The 12319-nt window shown below is 43.2% G+C and overlaps 1 protein-coding gene across 2 annotated transcripts in view; it reads right to left on the bottom strand.

Moving 5' to 3' along the window:
* Positions 1–12319, bottom strand: part of LOC129841128 (teneurin-3-like) — a 570942-nt gene that overhangs the window by 413980 nt on the left and 144643 nt on the right. For both annotated transcript variants that reach the window (XM_055909241.1, XM_055909243.1), the window contains one exon: positions 6846–6886. The gene's annotated coding sequence lies outside the window, so the exon portion shown is untranslated. The remainder of the gene's footprint in view (positions 1–6845; positions 6887–12319) is intronic.

Genomic DNA, 12319 nt, shown 5'->3' with positions numbered 1-12319 from the left:
ATGAAGAACAACATTTTAAATTCAATTATTAGAGATGTAATACAATGACGAAAGGTAATGAATGCAGATTGGGCTTGTGTGTCTTTGGGGTTTTCGTCAGCACAGCAACAATACCTCAGAACACAACACCATAACTAAAAGCTCTTCAGACACAGTCCTCTCTCTCAGCCAGGTGAGTCGTAATAAGCAATGTCACATTGGGATGAAAAGAGAGAGATAAAGAGAGAGATAAAGAGAGAGGCTGAAGGAAGGGAAGAGCAAGGAGGCAGAGGAGGGAAGAAGGGAGAGACGGATGGGGTAAAAGAGTGAAAATTAACCTGGGCACTGCTGCGTCTTCACTGTTGAGAGGATGCTTTCGGGAGACAGCGAGATAGACAGACAGAGAACCGACACACACACACACACACACAAACAGAGAGGAAGCTCTCCTCCCCGTCAGAAGACCTGAGCGCTCCCCACCCAACCTTTATTGATTTCCTCTCCTCACAGGCACTGGTTAGTCTCTCCTGAACAGCCCATCAAACAGCGTGCCTCTTTTATGTCATTATGGTACAGACGAGGCCCCCTCTCTCTGTTCATTTAAATGATTCATTTGTATAGGGAAAGCACAAGACATTTCGCCCTTAATTAACAAATTGCAATATATTATTAACTTGTCGACGCAGAGCGCTTCCCTGAAACGCTTCGCAGCAGGCGAGCGGGAGGAGGGGTTATATAGGGAGATGGGAGATGCTCTCACAAGCAAACTATGTTGAGGAAAATAAAGTGTGATCGTCATTTTTTTTTTCTAACTTAGTTTTCTTTCCGGGCTGGTTAAATGATGCTGCTATTAACGTGAAGAGTCTTCATTAAGAGGTGTATTAAAATCAGTTCCTTTATATTGGGTTTATTGGTTTGGGTCTTTGAATTATGCACAGCTATCTCCTAAATAGCTTAATAGCTCTTTTTCCTTCCAGAGTGTGTAGGTAGGCCCAGTCTTACTCTTAGCCAGAGTGACAGAGGTGCGGTGTATAAGCCATCTGTTACAGAGCACTTCATTGAAGCTTTATGCAATATTTATCGATCCAAACTTCACTAGAACTAATTAACTTGCCAATTAGCCACTTACTGTCGTCAATGATAATGTGGTTCCCCATTGAAATGAATTAACCTGCCTGCTATATACCTCCTAATTGAGTTACTGTAAAGCTGTTCTGGGGGTCATTGGCACAACATTACTGTGAAGGTGGAAGGGCTTCACCTGCCAACAGATCGACTGTAGTGAGATCAGAACGGTGGTATTTATGCATGTGGGGCAGTTACCTTCACGGGCCTTGCGTTTCACCATAGGTGCAGAGGCCATATGCTCATATGCTGAAGACTATCTCCATAGGAGGCTACCTGGTCCTTTGATTCTTCCAGAAGCACCACACAAGGAAGTGGCTGTGAGCTCATATGCTCCTACAGCATTGGTGTCAGACTCATTCCACGGAGGGCTTAGTGTCTACTGGTTTGAGTTTTCTCCTTTCAATTAAGACCTAGACAACCAGGTGAGGGGAGTTCTTTACTAATTAGTGACCTTAATTCATTAATCAAGTACAAGGGAGGAGCGAAAACCTGCAGACACACTGCCCTCCGTGGAATGAGTTTGACACCTGTTCTACAGAGTTCCACCCAGCAAATGGCACACTATCGTTAGAGAGAGTGAAAAATAGAATACTCATTGACATAAAGAGAAACCCGACTGACAGAAAGAAAGAGATGGAGGGAGGGAGAGTGATCGAGAGAGAAAGACCGAGAGAGGGAGTCAAAAAGAGAGATGGAGAGAAAAAAAGACCATGCATCCAGATAGCATAAAAATCTCAAGCAAATGTCAAGTAGAAAATGGCGATAGAGGGGTGATTTGGCACTTCTACACTTCCACACTCGCACATTTCCATCCAAATGCCAGGAAATAGGGCAAATCTCTACTGGACACATAGGAAGGTTAGACAGGAAGGATGCACTCGAATAAGAGCAGAAAAGAGAGACAGAGAGAGAGAGAGAGAGAGAGAGAAAGAGAGACAGTCGATAACTAGGAAGAGAGAGGCTCTCCTCTCGCCAAGTTTCGATGGGGAAGCTACACCTTGGAACGATCAAAGTGGCTTTGTAATTACCATGGTTTTCCTCACGGGCAGGATTCAGCTCTGATAGATGGAATTCACAAGATGACTTCCATATAGGTACTACCTCCCGGGAAGAGCCAAAACCCTTCATGAGTGGAGCACACTTGGAATTCCCAACAAAGGCATATCTTGGGTATGTATTAATCAGTAAAAGTAAAGATAAAGTGCATTCGGCAAGTACTCTGACCCTTTAACTCTTCCACATTTCGTTACGTTACAGCCTTACTCTAAAATTGATTAAATAAAAAATGTTCCTCAAGCTACACACAATATCCCATAATGACAAAGCGAAAACAGGTTTTTAGAAATTTTTGCAAATGTATTACAAATAAAAAACACGAGTATTCAGTCCCTTTGCTATGAGACACCAAATTAAGCTCAGGTGCATCCTGTTCCCATTGATCATCCTTGAGATGTGTATACAACTTGATTGGAGTCCACCTGTGGTAAATTCAATTGATTGGACATGATTTTGAAAGGCACACACCTGTCTATATAAGGTCCCACAGTTGACAGTGCATGTCAGAGCAAAAACCAAGCCATGAGGTCAAAGTAATTGCCCGTAGAGCTCCGAGACAGGATTGTGTCGAGGCACACATCTGGAGAAGGGTACCAAAACAATTCTGTAGCACTGAAGGTCCCCAAGAACACAGTGGCCTCCATCATTCTTAAATGGAAGAAATTTGGAACCACCAAGACTCTTCCTAGATCTGGCAACCCGGCCAAACTGAGCAATCGAGGGAGAAGGGCCTTGGCCAAGGAGGGGACCAAGAACCCAATGGTCACTCTGACAGAGCTCGAGAGTTCCTCTGTGGAGATGGGAGAACCTTCCTGAAGGACAACCATCTCTGCAGCACTCCACCAATCAGCCCTATATGGCGGAGTGGCCAGACGGAAGCTACTCCTCAGTAAAAGGCACATGACAGCCCGCTTGGACTTTGTCAAAAGGCAACTTAAAGGACTCTCAGACCATAAGAAACAAGATTCTCTGGTCTGATGAAACCAAGATTGTAATCATTGGCTTGATATGCCAAGCGTCACGTCTGGAGGAAACCTGGCACATTCCCCACGGCGAAGCATGGTGGTGGCAGCATCATGCTGTGGGGATGTTTTTCAGCAGCAGGGACTAGGAGACAAGTCAGGATTGAGGGAAAGATGAAGAGAGCAAAGTACAGAGAGATCATTGATGAAAACCTGCTCCAGAGGGCTCAGGACCTAAGACTGGGGTGAAGATTCACCTTCCAACAGGACAACGACACTAAGCACACAGTCAAGAAAATGCAGAGTTGTTCCGGGACAAGTCTCTGAATGTCCTTGAGTGGCCCAGCCAGAGCCTGGACTTGAACCCGGAGAGATCTCTGGAGAGACCTGAAAATAGCTGTGCAGCAACACTCCCCATTTAGCCTGACAGAGCTTGAGAGGATCTGCAGAGCAGAATGGGAGAAACTCCCAAAATACAGGTGTGCCAAGCTTGTAGCGTCATACCCAAGAAGACTCGAGGCTGTAATCACTGCCAAAGGTGATTCAACAAAGTACTGATTAAAGGGTCTAAATACTTATGTAAATGTGATATTTCCATTATTTTTAATAAACATTTATAAAAACCTGTTTTGCTTTGTCATTATGGGGTATTGAATGAAAATTTGAGGATTTTTTTTATATACCTTTTAGAATAAGGCTGTAACTTAACAAAATGTGGAAAAAGTCAAGGGGTCTGAATACTTTCCAAAGGCACTGTACCTTAATAGAAAATGATGAAGTAAAAGTGAAAGTCACCCAGTAAAATACTACTTGAGTAATTGTCTAAAAGTATTTGGTGTGAAATATACTTAAGTATCAAAAGTACAAGTAATAGTATAAATCATTTCAAATTCTATATACAGTTGAAGTCTGAAGTTTACATACACTTTAGCCAAATACATTTAAACTCAGTTTTGTCTTAGGTTAGTTTGGATCACGTTTACATACACTCAATTAGTATTTGGTAGCATTGCCTTTAAATTGTTTAACTTGGGTCAAACGTTTCAGGTAGCCTTCCACAAGCTTCCCACAACAGTTGGGTGAATTTTGGCCCATTCCTCCTGACAGAGCTGGTGTAACTGAGTCAGGTTTGTAGGACTCCTTGCTCGCACATGCTTTTTCAGTTCTGTCCACAGATTTTCAATATGATTGAGGTCAGGGCTTTGTAATGGCCACTCCAATACCTTGACTTTGTTGTCCTTAAGCAATTTTGACACAACTTTGGAAGTATGCTTGGGGTCATTGTCCATTTGGAAGATCCATTTGCGACCAAGCTTTAACTTCCTGACTGATGTCTTGAGATGTTGCTTCAATATATCCACATCATTTTCCTCCTCATGATGCCATCTATTTTGTGAAGTGCACCAGCAAAGCACTCCCACAACATGATGCTGCCACCCCCATGCTTCACGGTTGGGATGGTGTTCTTTGGCTTGCAAGCCTCCCCCTTTTTCCTCCAAACATAACAATGGTCATTATGGCCAAACAACTTCTGACCCACTGGAATTGTGATACAGTGAATTATAAGGGAAATAATCTATCTGTAAACAATTGTTGGAAAAATTACTTGTGTCATGCACAAAGTAGATGTCCTAACCGATTTGCCAAAACTATAGTTTGTTAACAAGGAATTTGTAGGGTGTTTGAAAAACGAGTGTTAATGACTCCAACCTAAGTGTATGTAAACTTCCGACTTCAACTGTATTAAGCAAACCAAACACCACCATTTTCTTGTTTTTTACATTTTTTTTTATAGCCAGGGGCGCACTCCAACACTCAGACATCATTTACAAATGAAGCATGTGTGTTTAGTGAGTCTGCCAGATCAGAGGCAGTCGAGATGACCAGGGATGTTCTCTTGATAAATGTGTGAATTTAACCATTTTTCTTGTCCTGCTAATCATTGAAAATGTACTTTTGGGTGTTTGGGAAAATGTATTGAGTAAAAAGTACATTCTTTTCTTTAGGGATGTAGTGAAGTAAGAGTAAAAGTTCTCAAAAATATAAATAGTAAATTATAGATACACCCAAAAACTACTGAAGTAGTACTCAAGTTTTTATATTTAAGTACTTTACACTGGTATTAATGTACAGCATGCATATTGCACTTTCACCTGCTCATATAAATACATCCAAGTATAATCTCAGAGAAAACATGGGGATATTATTGAAGAGGATGTTTCTTGTATCTGTTATTTGGATTTTGCTATGAATATCACAATCTTTGTCACACACACACACACACAAACACTAGAGAGAGAGAGCCAACAGCCAGTGACAACCACAACAGCAGATGCTTTGTCACCATGGTCACAGAGTGTTTCCATCTTCCTCCATCCTGATCCCGACGTGACCGCTCTTAATTCCCACCGTTGATTCAGATTGACAGGCGATGATGCACGTCTGTCTGTGACTGTGTGGGCTGGAACAATATTTGACGCCGCGGATCAAAGTGGTGTTGACGCGATCGTATAATGCCTCCCTCTCACTCTGTGTGTGTGTGTGTGTGCGTGTTTGTGTGTGTGTGTGTGTGTGTGTGTGTGTGTGTGATCTATGAATAATAATCTTACATGAGATGTTGTTTGGCTTTATGGGCCAAATACAGCCCGGTGTCTGCTTCTTAACCCCGGCGCTCGTTAACCGAGGCCCCTCTGTCGTCGTACTGTAAGTCACACAAACAGCTGGTAATTACTGTCTCCACTTCTCAGGGACACAGGTGGCAGCAGTGATGTAGCACTTCCCTTCCCTATTTGCCTTAGAGTGGTTGGCATCTACTAAGAGGAAACCGATGCATTCTGGGTAGGTCGAGGCCAGGGACGCGAGCTGATTATTGTTGTCATAAGTGTTATGTGAAATGGATGATGTGAAGAGATGATTATGTACTCACAAGGGCTCAAATATTAACAATTGTTTAAATACCTTAGCTTGCCTAGTGTAATGGAGCCCACATTTGTAAACCTCAGGAAGGAGGAAGGAATGAACACAAGCTAATGGAGAGCTAACGTTAGCCCAAAATGCTAATATACTGTAACAAACATGGATATACAAGAGGTGGATTGTTGTGACAATTCATCAAAGAGCTTCTCCTGAGGTAAAAAACAGTTTGAGGGTAAAAAGTCAGAAAACTACAGCTTTACAAAGAACGCAACACGTTCAAATAACGAACTAAAAGCAACAACAGCGAGTATGAACTTAAAGCACACACAAGAAAGAAAGCATGAACAGAGTCAGAGCCCCTAGGGATTGTCAGTCATGACCACACTTAGGGATTGTTAGCCAGACACTGTCAGAGCTGTTACCGTGACACCACTGGAGTCAGCCTCACTACAGCCGCTCTACCCCACGGTGCCATATCCCACAATTCAATGCGCCGACATAGCCCCGGTTGGAGCACTCTCACGCGGATTGCCTCTTTGCTGATGGGGATGTTGGAATCTCACAAAACCACACATATACACGCACACGCACACACACACACACACACACACACACACACACACACACACACACACACACACACACACACACACACACACACACACACACACACACACACACACACAGCTCAGCCTCTATTTCTACAGCAAAGCTCTGACAGTACTGTACAGCACCAGCACAATGTGGATTATGTACAATACACCTGTGATATGGAGAGGTAGAAAAATATATTGATTTACTCACTTTCAGGAGATCTGATGAGAAGCTAGGGCTCAGTGTTCCCCCTGGCATGGGGAAAAACAACACACCAATGTCAGATCACACAACAGTTTCTTTTGGTGCACTGCAACATTACGACAGGTGAAATATTGATTCCTCCCTAGCATAGTGTGAACACACACAGCAACATTGCTAGAAAGTCTTCTTTGGTTAACTTTTTGAGGTGAAGTCATGTCAGGCTGCCATGGTGTGTGTGTGTCTGTGTGTGTTCTTATGGGTTCAGCTGGTGCATTGCTGTGGAGTGAACCTTTTGGTTCACACCTTGTCAGCCTGGGTTAGGGCAACAACACTCTTTCTCCTCAGCCGGTGGCAATACAATACCACACACGTATAAGATCCATTCTCAAACAACTAAACAAAGTCCAATCAGAGCAAACCAACCCCACACTCTGATCACTGCACAATAAATATCCCTTGGATTCACATGCTGTCCTGTAAGTGTATGATTATGATGTATCGCTTCTTCGCCGAAGTCCACAGCTGGTATTGCCATTATCAATGGACTCCTCTCCATTGTGTAGAGCCCAAGCCTCACACAATCACCCATGCATTAAACTAACAATTCATCATTTTACCCCAGACTTCCTTCTCCAATGATTTACAGCAACTACAGAGATACATATTATGGTGTTATACTTTTTCCATTATGGCAACTTTACAAAACAAAATGGATGCTCACTGGTTAGCTTCCAAACTAAAGAGGAGGCCCAAAGACTGCAATAATAATAACTTCAATAATCAGTATGTTGCTCTAAGGAGGCCGGTAGACTGCCGTAGAAGAATTAGCTAAAGAGAAACTTTAAGACGGCATCTTTAAGTCAAGCAGCTTGTTCTCCATCTCCCTGCTTGAGGGCCCACTCCAGAACGTTCCCCGGCACAGCCATTACCATCTGGTGCAGCTGAGAGCTACTGTAAGAGTGGAGAGCCGACAATGGACCAGCAAGCACATAGCTTCTCAGTCTATAAATAGTGTCTCATTGAGTAGGGAAAACAAAATGGCCACCAATGCTCCGGATTACAATGGGGTCATTTAGACAATTCCCGAGGAGGAGAGGAAGGGAAAGAGGGAGAGGTGAGGGAGATGCCGAGAGGGATATAGAGAAATAGGTACAGAGCGAGAAATAGAGGGAGGAAGGACGAGAGAGCCAGAGGACCTAAATAAGTGTGACATAAATGTCAGTTCTGAGGGAAAGGCAGTCGGGAGAAGCGTCCCGCTTTGGGGAGTGAGGTGTTGGAATCAATCGCATCCACAGAATATACTGGGGAAGGTCAAACCGGAACACATCTGATGATTGATGGCGACGTGAAAACCTCACACGTTTGCACAAAAAGAGAGGAAGAAAAGAGAAAACCTACTGTGGTCCTTTTTCGCTCTCCATCCACTGACAGATTCATTTTCATCTGACGCATGGCTGACATTTTTCACTTCTTCCTTACAGTAAGTGTCTCTCCCGCACTTCTGCCCGCGAAGGCAAAGGCAGAGCCTGAGCCCAGTGTGCTTAGGGATTGGTGGCAGTGATATCCCAGAGCTCTACAGAGAGGCTGGAGGATACATCAGACACAATCGCATTAGATCTGACATGAGAGAGAAGGACGGAGAAGTGTGTGTGTTTTTTCAGTCTTTAAAAAGTGAATACAGTAGTTTCTAAGCCGCTGGTTGTATGCCACAGCACGGAACAGCCCACTAAGAAAATTGCTGCTGAAAGTCAATGGAGCCATCGGAGATTGTAAAATGTCTCCTGTCTGGATTAATTGAATTTAAGGCTTAAGTGATTAGGCTGTCTTTTTAAACACCAGTGGAGGGTTGTTATAAAGCACCCCAAGTGCCACAATCTACCATTGGTTTTGAGGAATATACTGGCTTAAAGGGATGAGGGCCGAGAGTGAGGACATACTATGTTTCAGGTGGACACACAACCACACAGCTACACTTATTACACATTCCTGATGAAGAGCAATAAAATCAAATAAAAAATGGCGGTTTAAATATTTCATCATAATATCTCATCTTCGGTGTAATAACTTAGAAGAGCACAACACAACAGTGAATTAAAGCTGAGATATCACACCCTGCTTTGTTATTGGTAACGTCAGTCTGTCCCGCTCTTTCTACCTGCTTTGTTATTGGTGACGTCAGTCTGTCCCTCTCTTTCTTCCTGCTTTGTTATTGGTAACGTCAGTCTGTCCCTCTCTTTCTACCTGCTTTGTTATTGGTGACGTCAGTCTGTCCCTCTCTTTCTTCCTGCTTTTTTATTGGTGACGTCAGTCTGTCCCTCTCTTTCTTCCTGCTTTGTTATTGGTAACGTCAGTCTGTCCCTCTCTTTCTTCCTGCTTTGTTATTGGTGATGTCAGTCTGTCCTTCTTTTTCTTCCTGCTTTGTTATTGGTGACGTCAGTCTGTCCCTCTCTTTCTTCCTGCTTTGTTATTGGTAACGTCAGTCTGTCCCTCTCTTTCTTCCTGCTTTGTTATTGGTGATGTCAGTCTGTCCTTCTTTTTCTTCCTGCTTTGTTATTGGTGACGTCAGTCTGTCCCTCTCTTTCTTCCTGCTTTGTTATTGGTGACGTCAGTCTGTCCCTCTCTTTCTTCCTGCTTTGTTATTGGTGACATCAGTCTGTCCCTCTCTTTCTTCCTGCTTTGTTATTGGTAACGTCAATCTGTCCCTCTCTTTCTTCCTGCTTTGTTATTGGTGACATCAGTCTGTCCCTCTCTTTCTTCCTGCTTTGTTATTGGTGACATCAGTTTGTCCCTCTCTTTCTTCCTGCTTTGTTATTGGTGATGTCAGTCTGTCCCTCTCTTTCTTCCTGCTTTGTTATTGGTGATGTCAGTCTGTCCTTCTTTTTCTTCCTGCTTTGTTATTGGTGACGTCAGTCTGTCCCTCTCTTTCTTCCTGCTTTGTTATTGGTAACGTCAGTCTGTCCCTCTCTTTCTTCCTGCTTTGTTATTGGTGATGTCAGTCTGTCCTTCTTTTTCTTCCTGCTTTGTTATTGGTGACGTCAGTCTGTCCCTCTCTTTCTTCCTGCTTTGTTATTGGTGACGTCAGTCTGTCCCTCTCTTTCTTCCTGCTTTGTTATTGGTGACATCAGTCTGTCCCTCTCTTTCTTCCTGCTTTGTTATTGGTAACGTCAATCTGTCCCTCTCTTTCTTCCTGCTTTGTTATTGGTGACGTCAGTCTGTCCCTCTCTTTCTTCCCTTTCTTTCCTTCTCTTAATTTCCTCAACAATGCGTCAAAAAGGAAAAAGATTGGAGACATTTAAACCGTAAAGGTCAACAATGAATCAGGAAGCGCTACACATGCCGGAGGTGTGATTTCAGTCTTTCAGCGTCCGTGAGCTCCGTTAAAGGTATCAGTCAGACCGTGGCGAATAGAACAGAGGCATGTTTCTCCCTTATCTGCCACGGCCATACCTTTCAGATGATAGAAGCCCGGGCATGTTAGATGTACTTAGGCCCCTCAAAGTGGCTCGTCCTGATCAAAAGAGGCACCATTATAACGCTACATCAAAACGATCGACCAACCACCGCTGCAGATAAACACCTCTTATCTCAGAGAACTGCTACGCCATGCAGGCCTTGTGTCCGACAGCATAAAATGACAGAAAGAAAACAATGGAAAAATGAAATCAGCAGTTGTACCACTATCGCTGTATTACAGTTCAAGTCGGAAGTTTACAAACACTTAGGCTGGAGTCATTAGAACTCGTTTTTCAACCCCTCCACATATTTCTTGTTATCAAACTATAGTTTTGGCAAGTCGGTTAGGACATCTATTTTGTGCATGACAAGTCATTTTTCCAACAATTGTTTAGACAGATTATTTTATTTACAATTCACTGTATCGCAATTCCAGTGGGTCAGAAGTTTACATACACTAAGTTGACTGTGAATTTAAACAGCTCGGAAAATTACAGAAAAATATGTCATGGCTTTAGAAGCTTCTGATAGGCTAAATGACAAAATTTGAGTCAATTGGAGGTGTACCTGTGGATGTATTTCAAGGCCTACCTTCAAACTCAGTGCCTCTTTGCTTGACATCATGGGAAAATCAAAAGAAATCGGCCAAGACCTCAGAAAAAAAATTGTGGACCTCCACAAGTCTGGTTCATCCTTGGGAGCAATTTCCAAATGCCTGAAGGTACCGCGTTCATCTTTACAAACAATAGTACGCAAGTTTAAACACCATGGGACCACGCAGCCAGCATACTGCTCAGGAAGGAGACGCGTTCTGTCTCCTAGAGATGAACATACTTTTGTGCGAAAAGTTCAAATCAACCCCAGAACAACAGCAATAGACCTTGTGAAGATGCTGGAGGAAACGGGTACAAAAGTATCTATATCCACAGTAAAACGAGTCCTATATCGACATAACCTGAAAGGCCACTCAGCAAGGAAGAAGCCACTGATCCAAAACCGCCATAAAAAAGCCAGACTACGGTTTGCAACTGCACATTGGGACAAAGATTGTACTTTTTGGAGAAATGTCCTCTGGTCTGATGAAACAAAAATAGAACTGTTTGGCAATAATGACCATCGTTATGTTTGGAGGAAAAAGGGGGGGGCTTGCAAGCAGAAGAACACCATCCCAACCGTGAAGCACGGGGGTGGCAGCATCAGGTTGTGGGGGTTCTCTGCTGCAAGAGGAACTGGTGTACTTCACAAATTAGATGGCATCATGACGACGGAAAATTATGTGGATATATTGTAGCAACATCTCAAGACATCAGTCAGGAAGTTAAAGCTTGGTGGTTTTGGAGTGGCCATCACAAAGCCCTAACTTCAATCATATAGAAAATCTGTAGGCAGAACTGAAAAAGCATGTGCGAGCAAGGAGGCCTACAAACCTGACTCAGTTACACTAGCTCTGTCAGGAGGAATGGGCCAAAGTTCACCCAACTTATTGTGGGAAGCTTGTGGAAGGCTACCTGAAACGTTTGACCCAAGTTAAACAATTTAAAGGCAATGCTACCAAATACTAATTGAGTGTATGTAAACTTCTGACCCACTGGGAATGTGATGAAAGAAATAAAAGCTGAAATAAATCATTCTCTCTACTATTATTCTGACATTTCACATTCTTAAAATAAAGTGGTGATCCTAACTGACCTAAGACATTGAATTTTTACAAGGATTAAATGTCAGGAATTGTGAAAAACTGAGTTTAAATGTATTTGGCTAAGGTGTATTTAAACTTCCGACTAAAACGGTATAGCCAACAATTTTTTCTTTTAAAAAATGGGGGGGGGTTACCCCCTCTTTCCAATTTTAATTACGATCTTGTCTCATCGCTGCAACCCCCAACGGGCTTGGGAGAGGCAAAGGTTGAGTCATTTTTCCTCCAAAACATTACTGCGCCAAACGATGCTGGGCCAATTGTGCACCGCCCTATGGGACTCACGTTCACGGCCGGTTGTGACACAGCCTGGGATCGAACCCGGGTCTGT

This window comes from Salvelinus fontinalis, chromosome 42 (genome assembly GCF_029448725.1).
Source record: "Salvelinus fontinalis isolate EN_2023a chromosome 42, ASM2944872v1, whole genome shotgun sequence".
NCBI lineage: Eukaryota > Metazoa > Chordata > Actinopteri > Salmoniformes > Salmonidae > Salvelinus > Salvelinus fontinalis.
Note: the sequence above shows the minus strand (reverse complement) of the source record. Positions and strands in the feature narration are given on the sequence as shown.